The sequence below is a fragment of the Triticum dicoccoides genome, chromosome 5B (assembly GCF_002162155.2).
Source record: "Triticum dicoccoides isolate Atlit2015 ecotype Zavitan chromosome 5B, WEW_v2.0, whole genome shotgun sequence".
Lineage (NCBI taxonomy): Eukaryota > Viridiplantae > Streptophyta > Magnoliopsida > Poales > Poaceae > Triticum > Triticum dicoccoides.
This window is the reverse complement of record NC_041389.1, coordinates 132,785,279-132,793,223: the sequence shown is the minus strand read 5'-3', so window position 1 is coordinate 132,793,223 and position 7,945 is coordinate 132,785,279. Positions and strand designations below refer to the sequence as shown.

At 43.8% G+C, this 7,945-nt stretch overlaps 1 long non-coding RNA gene and 1 other non-coding gene across 2 annotated transcripts; both read right to left on the bottom strand.

The window, feature by feature from the left end:
• Positions 1-1,664: 1,664 nt before the first annotated feature.
• On the bottom strand, positions 1,665-1,738 carry TRNAV-UAC. Its single transcript has one exon. It is a non-coding gene; the product is annotated as a tRNA-Val (tRNA).
• Positions 1,739-2,857: 1,119 nt separating this feature from the next.
• On the bottom strand, positions 2,858-7,433 carry LOC119305289. Its single transcript, XR_005148603.1, has 9 exons — positions 6,842-7,433; positions 6,622-6,729; positions 6,432-6,522; positions 5,547-5,963; positions 4,697-4,966; positions 4,452-4,581; positions 3,630-4,353; positions 3,214-3,294; positions 2,858-3,107 (listed from the first exon to the last, which is right to left on the bottom strand). It is a non-coding gene; the product is annotated as an uncharacterized LOC119305289 (long non-coding RNA).
• Positions 7,434-7,945: the final 512 nt, after the last annotated feature.

Genomic DNA, 7,945 nt, shown 5'->3' with positions numbered 1-7,945 from the left:
AACGCCTCATCGCTAGCCAGAAGTGAAGCTTGCACTTGGCCGGGGCCCAAGTCTTCCAAAGGGCCCGACCGCATGGGAGCCTCTCGAGGCTAGCAAAGAACACCTGGTAAGCTGAGCTCACAGAATATACCTCAGTCGGCGTCCACTTCCAGATTATGCGATCCGGAATCTCAGGGAGTAGGTGCACCTCAAGAAGCAAGTCCGTGAGCATCAAGAATTGAGTTAGCATTCTAACCGTCAACACCCCTGTGATGTCCCTGATCCAAGCGCGGTGCGCCAAGGCCTCATGAACCGTTCGCGTGCGCCGCGCACCATCGTTCACCGCTAGGAATAGCTCTGGGGCCTCAAACTGAATGGAACGCCCGTGGAGCCAAAAATCCGTCCAAAAAAGAGCCTTTCTACCATCCCAACATCACCTTGATGGACGAGTCAAAAATAGCGTGCACCTCAGGCTCCACGGCCGGCTGCAGGCCCGACCAACAACAATCAGATGTGCGTTGCATCCATAGCCAACATGCCCGAAACGCATAGCCTAATAGCTTGAGGTTCAGGACGCCCAAAACACCATACTCGAACGGCTTGCACACTTGCTCCCAAGCCACCAGACAATGGCCACCGCTGACGACGTGGGTCCCCTTTCAAAAGAAGGCACGAATCCTCTTCTCAAACCCATCGATCAGCCATACGGGCAGCTGCATCGTGATAGAGTGATACACGGGGATGGATGTGAGGACCGACTTGACTAGCACGAGGCGACCAACCGCGGTGATCCAACGAGCAATCCATGGCAGTAGTCGATTGCATACTCTGTCCAATAAAGGTTGAAGGCACACCCTTGGACTCTCGTAAAAAAAAACTCAAGTGAACCAAGTAATGTTAGGCTAATAATTATTGCAAACACTTGGTGTACTCTCCCCGGAAAAGAAAACTTGGTGTACTGCTCCGCAGAAAGCAAAAAACAATCGATTCGCAAATTTAGACTTCGGATATGAAAGTGGAACCTCTGTTTGTTTCCGGCAAGCGGTTGTAATATACAGAACTCATATATCCAGTCTGAATCTTAACACCGACCGACAAAAGAAGCATGGCTGACACTAATTTCAGAAATCGCCATTGCTCTGCGGAAAGAACACAACATCAAACACTTGAGGCATCTAAGTTGCCAAAAAAGCTGAGGATTTTAGCTAACTGTCAGAATTTGAGACACAAACACTCCACATTCACGGAGAAGCTCACAAAATAGAGTTGAACTAAATATGGAAGTTCCTGAAGGTGTGAACAAAATTTCCCAAAAGAATGAGAATATATTTTGGTGCTGCCCAGGCTCTGTTTGTTTCCGGATATGAAAGTGGAACCTCTGTTTGTTTCCGGCAAGCGGTTGTAATATACAGAACTCATATATCCAGTCTGAATCTTAACACCGACCGACAAAAGAAGCATGGCTGACACTAATTTCAGAAATCGCCATTGCTCTGCGGAAAGAACACAACATCAAACACTTGAGGCATCTAAGTTGCCAAAAAAGCTGAGGATTTTAGCTAACTGTCAGAATTTGAGACACAAACACTCCACATTCACGGAGAAGCTCACAAAATAGAGTTGAACTAAATATGGAAGTTCCTGAAGGTGTGAACAAAATTTCCCAAAAGAATGAGAATATATTTTGGTGCTGCCCAGGCTCGAACTGGAGACCTTTAGTGTGTAAGACTAACGTGATGACCGACTACACCACAGCACCATCTTGACAAATTCTTAACCCGCCTGATTAACACAGAAGACTAAACATTGTTTAGGCCAACCATTCCATCGTCGTGCAACCGCATGTTTCAGTACGAGAGAGAAAGAGTCTCCTCCCACTCCACTCCCATTGGAATGCAAACACGTACACATGCCGTACGTGTCATACTAATTACCCTAATGTGCACGTGTACAAGTGTACAGAAATTGACAATCTTTGTCAAGATTGGTGCTAACAGCGTGCAGGTGGGAGGCTGGCGAGATTTGTTCCGGGCTCCATTCACCAAATGTCCAAATCCCATCCCTAAGGCGTGAACCAATGTTTGATTACCACCCTCTGCGGATGCTGGTCACTTTTTGATGGATGGCAAAGCCACAACGGCTCATAATGGTTGCCGTGCGGGATTGCGCCCGCTTCCGTGGCATCTGAACCTGAACAACGGCTGCGGACAGCTAAACCCCGGGGAAGGAAACACTCCTGCCTTTGGAGGCTGTCCCGCCAGTAGCCTCACACAAGAGCGTTGGGCTTTGACATTGCCAGCAGAGAAGGTTCTTCTTCTCTTTGGCCAGCGCCGGAACGACAGAGCTTCTGTGCGACGTGGAAGGACGTCTGAACCGGCGGCGGTGATCAGGGTTCGGGGTTCCCCCTGTTTCGGTTCCACCCCCCCTCTCTCCAAACTATCTCCTACGTTCTTCCTAATGATAACAAGATTATAATAGCATCAATTGCAGTGCATAGTCCCAATGCTCATATGTGTGAAAAAGGGTCAACATTTTCAAAAACAAAACCAAAACAATTTTTCGTCTTCTCCAACACGCATACAAATGAGCGTCATCTTGTATTAGAGAGAAAGGGTCAAGATGACGCCAGATACAAACAAAGGCCAAAGGGCCATAATAAACAGACAACGAAAGCCCTCGAGGCTACCTTTAACAAAGAAAACTCAGAGAAAGGAAATAAAAACAGCCAACAGCGGATCCCTGATGGTGATGCATCAAATTACTTCTCTCAGCTAGCTATTGTCAACATTATGGCTTCAGAGAAAATGGCATTAGAAGTCAAGGTATGCATCACTCATCAGTTCCAACTTCCAAAGACGAATACCATAAAGCCCTTCTTTCAAGTTAAGAACACACAGAACAATTTATACCATCTCTGAAGAGTTTATCTGTATTCGATGTCAGAGTGACCAAGCCAAACAGCATCAAAATGGTGGCAATGAAACAAAAAAACTGGGTCCAGAGTTGGCTCTGATCGTCAGAGAGGTTTGCTATACAATAGTCTACTTGATGACCTCGAAAAATAGAACTTCAGGCTGGAGCTTGCAGTCCTTGAAACGTTCTAGCAAATGCTCCCAACTATCTTCTCTCTGCATGCAGGAAGTTCACATCAACAAATCAGCAAGTTAAGAATAAAATGGCTACAAGAAAGAATACAGGGCCTTGATCAACACCCAGGAGTCACGAGTAACTTACCTCGACAGTCTCGAAGCCATATATGACCCACTTGTCCTCGTCGCGAGCAAAGCAGACGTAGCGGTCATCAGCATAGCAGATCTGCAAGAGTTTGGATTGCAAGCTAGCATAAGATGGATGCTAAATTGCACTGCGTTTGCAAGGAGTGACTATGCTTGCATATGTAAGCAGGCAAATTAAGTAACCAGAGCATTAAACCAACCTTGCAATAGGCCTGCACTAATACTCAAAGCAACAGAAGAGTAAACAGAGACAGAGAGATAGGAAGTGTGCATATAAAAGGTTACTCCAGCAGATGTTCTGCAACCACTCCATGTGATTTGATGAGGCCATTTCCTATTCGCTTTAAAGGGAAGGAAAATAATGCAAAACATACTTGTGAGAGCAGCAGACTTTAAAAGGTCTAACCAGTTTACCTACATATGATACTTCTTCAACCGTTCAATCAATGGAACGTTTATAAAAGGAACTCAGCGACATAAGGATCACACAGGCTATTGATTCTTGCTGAAATTCTTCTGCCGAGTCTTCTAAATATCTTGATATAAGTGAAGTAGGCAGGAAAAAATATGCCACAGATAGGACCATTCAAAAACTTGCAAATATCTCTCCAACTCCAAGTACGAACCAACTCAGATATGATGTATCATAGTTTAAACCTTATATCCACTTCTTTAGAAATAGCAGCAAAATGCCTTGTCAATGTAACCTAGGCAATTTGAACCAGGTGACAACGCCATTTAACCATGATCCGTTTTGTTCCACAAAATAAGAACCTTGCTTCAGTCTTAGAACAATACCAACTTGGCCTCCGGTAGCAGTCAAGGAACAGTAAACAATTAGCAACACAACTTATAAAAGGTCATGAACGTCAACCAATACAAATAGCTCATTGCTTTTTATCATTTCAGGATTACCTTAACATGAGAATTAAATGATAAAAGTATTTGTTCAGCTCCATTGACAATTCAATTTAGGAAAATAGAATAGTTTGTTGTGCACGTACCATGGAGGTGACAGCATACATAGCTGCAGGATGAGCACTCCTGCAAAAGAACTCAGTGTCAAGGGGAGACGTGATGCCAGCCAGAACTTCAGATAGTGCGTCCTGGCTTTCACTGCCACCCAGCCAGTTCAAAACTGCCGACATGATGAATATTTATTGGTGTAAACTACTGCAAGCTATGATGTATGAATAAAATAAAAGCCAACTTATAATTTGAGACAAGTAGCGTTACCTATTGTAAAGAAGTGTGGTGTGTTTGAAAGAAAGAGATCAAAATTATGCAGACTTCCACAATGGTCGCATTTGTTGTCCTCGCGAAACTGTTCATCCAATAGGACCGGAAGCTCTGCAAAGGACTTGATCTGTACAAGGACAATTAAAACCTCTAGTCAATATTTCCTACTTTCTAGAATACTCTTGCGTCAATATCCACCTATACAATGTTGGCTAGGCAGATAACTATTGCATACAGCATACCTTTGCTGTTTTAGGTGAACCGACATCGAGTTTATGGAAAAGTGTGGTATGCAGGTATTCACCGGAAGACTTCCCACAGCTACAGCTGATTTGAGCATCGAATTTGATCCCAAAAAGATAATGTGTTGGGCATATGCAATCTCCGCACGTGATTCGGTTCACTACATGTCTCTCGGTCTCCTTGTTTTCTCTAAAACGCGAACAAGTTTCTGACATATGCAATTCAATGAGAATTGTGGCCGCAATCTCAGAAGCAAAAGTTTTCCCAACCTGCGGAATATATTCACCAGGAATTCAGGATTACTAATTGCATGCATGATCATATAGGACAGACTCAGAATACAGTTTTTTTAGGTCAATACTTTACACACAACGTAAAAGAAACACAACAGCGATGGAAAATACAACAGAGCTTACAATAACAACATACTCCCTCCCTAAAGAAATATAAGAGCGTTTAGATCACTACTTTAGTGATCTATAAATGCTCTTATATTTCTTTACGGAGGGAGTACCTAAATTCCCCCATTCTAGTGCAATATACTTGGTATAAATATTCAGCATGCATAAATATACAGTAAATAATAATAAAAAACAATTAATTCTGGTATGAACTAGGACTGTTTCCCTCTGTGGAGTGTAAGATACCACATCTATGTTTTGTTCAAAACAGTTGCAGACCTCCAAAATGACCACAAAGTAAGAAATGAACACATGCAAATAAAATAAATTGAAGGTAGCATCAGCACTGAACTGGATTACATACTCTGCTTTCACGTTGTAATCTAATTTCAATTATTTTTTGTTTAAACGGTCTTGCGAATATATGCAATGGTGATTAAGGTCTAACCTTTTCATAAAAAGTGCTGCAATCTACAACTCTGCAGAGAAGAGTCTTCATGCAAGTCAGTACAACATCGCTTAAGTGGTGGTCGTTTTCTCCCAAGAAGAGAAGATTTCATAAAATTGCTGTGCAATGCAGGGATTTTCAACTGACGGGATCCATACAAGTGGCCCCATCAGAAGTTTATCTCTGAAATGCCTCAGATTGCACAATGACTGCACACATACAAAGGAAATTATAGGCTGGTTTTTCAGATTGCCCAATGACAGGAAGATATACATAGGAAATTATAGGCTGGTTGTTAAAAGATCACATGACCAGATGCGAGTGTCTCTTGTTCAGCATTGTTCTTGTTGGAAACAGTAAGGCTTTGTTGAGAACTGGAGGTGCTTGCCATTTCCTTGACAGATTGGCCAGAAATTCCTGTATTATGAAATTGTAAGAAGTATTAGTGACATAACAGAGCATATTTTATATTGTAAAACTGAGAGCATGCAACAACGTATTTGTTAATTCAAAAAAGTATTTTCCAAGAGGTTAGACTGAATGGAAGTTTTCCTTTGGAACTGAGTGCAAAGTGGCCTATAGGAAAAGAGGACATCCTAAGGATTCAAATCCTACATACCAGATAACTTCTAATAGAATATTACGCTGTAAAAAACCTCTAATATAGTAGTAGTACTCAAAATTCCCAAGGATGGAAATCCTAATAAACTACATAGAAATTCCTCTGAATCAAGGAGGCATAAAACAAGCAGACTAGGCAATGCCAGGTTTATATCGTTGACGTTTAACTTAATTATTTGCTATGACAGCAGAAGAACAAAAAGCTCCTAGAACAGTCAATGTGACATGAGTTAACACAAATTCATTGGGCAGCAGGAATTTTACCGCATATAATATCAATATTGGCACCAGCAAATCCAATACGCCTAGTACCAGGATGATTTAGATAAAAAGGAATCCGTTTCTTCAATTCTATCTGCAAAGATGGTTATCAGTTAGCACACAATATGGGCAGTTGAGCCAACAAATGGGCATATATAACTATAAAAACTAATCGCTGCAGATGTTAACAGACCCATTGGTATGATCTCGCAAGGGGAAGAATGATTTCACGATAATCCACAACAGTAACTTGAAGAAACTTTAGCCACAATTTGTCTATTCCAGAACAGCACTCCTGAAACTGCAATCAACAAGCAAGCCAATCATTTGTGTGATAAACATCACTATCAGCAGAACAGTGAACTAAGGAGGAATGCTAAATTGAAACCATGCCATATGTAGAAGTGCTAGACCTCAGTGCTAAGTGTATCTTTAGGCAACATCCTCAGCTTCTCCCTGATGCTCCCAAGGATCTCAGATCCTTCTCTGCATTTCCTTTGTCGCATTTCAGCGAAGGGTTCTGCCTGTATTCCAACAGATGGTGAAAGCAGCAAGGATTCAAACATATCCTGCACCCTTGGTAAAAGGAAGGTGTCAGACTGGCGGCTGAGAGTTATCCCAACCAACGAGTGATCATCCTGTGATGAATTCTCATAATATTCTGGATCTATAAGTGACTGCAGCTTCCCCAGAGCTCATCTCGGTGCTTGCTGCACGTGTGTTGCCAGAGCGAACTAGTGTCCGAGAACTTCTTGCCATCACAACGGGAATTGAGGCAAATCCAGAAACTCCATGACTCCTGATTCTTGAGAAAGCGCGTTGCATCAGATATGGTCTTTGCTGCCGACTTGTCGATTCCATCATAGTGCGCCTGCAGCGTGTCAACCGTCACTGATACGACGCGTTGGCCCTGCAGTGCATTCTTCATAGAGGACCAGTATAATGCAGCCACAACTATGATCTGCTTGAGCAAGACATGGAGCTGCTTCTTGACATAAGATACTCTGGCATCAGAATCTGCCCCAAGAGCAGCCATGGGAGGTATGTCATCCCACTTGGGGTCATTCGGCGTCTCGATGCGAACTGCCCGGCGGCATTCTCTCTCCGCAGCATCAAAGTTATTCAGGACGAACAAGAGCTTGGCGTGGAACAAGGCAACCATGAGCGAGTGGTCGAAGTTTTCTGCCGCTTGAGACACGGTGGTGAGCGCGCGGCGCAGAAGCTGCTTCTTGTCCATTGCCGGATCGAGGGCACGGACTGGTGCCAAGTCGATGTACACGCGGAGTAGCTGGGCGCGCGGCGAGTAGGGGTAGGTCTCGGCGAGAAGCTTTGCACGGTCCCGTGCTTCATCGGCGGCAGGCCCGCCGAGATTGCTGGCGTCCAGCAACTTGGCGGCCTCCAATGGCAGAATCCTGTGGTTGATTCTTTCCGCGAAGCGCTCCATCGAGATGCTGGCGCTCTTCACGGCATCGCGCCTTCTCTCCTTGCTGCTCGAGTCCCCGGCTCCCCGCTCATGT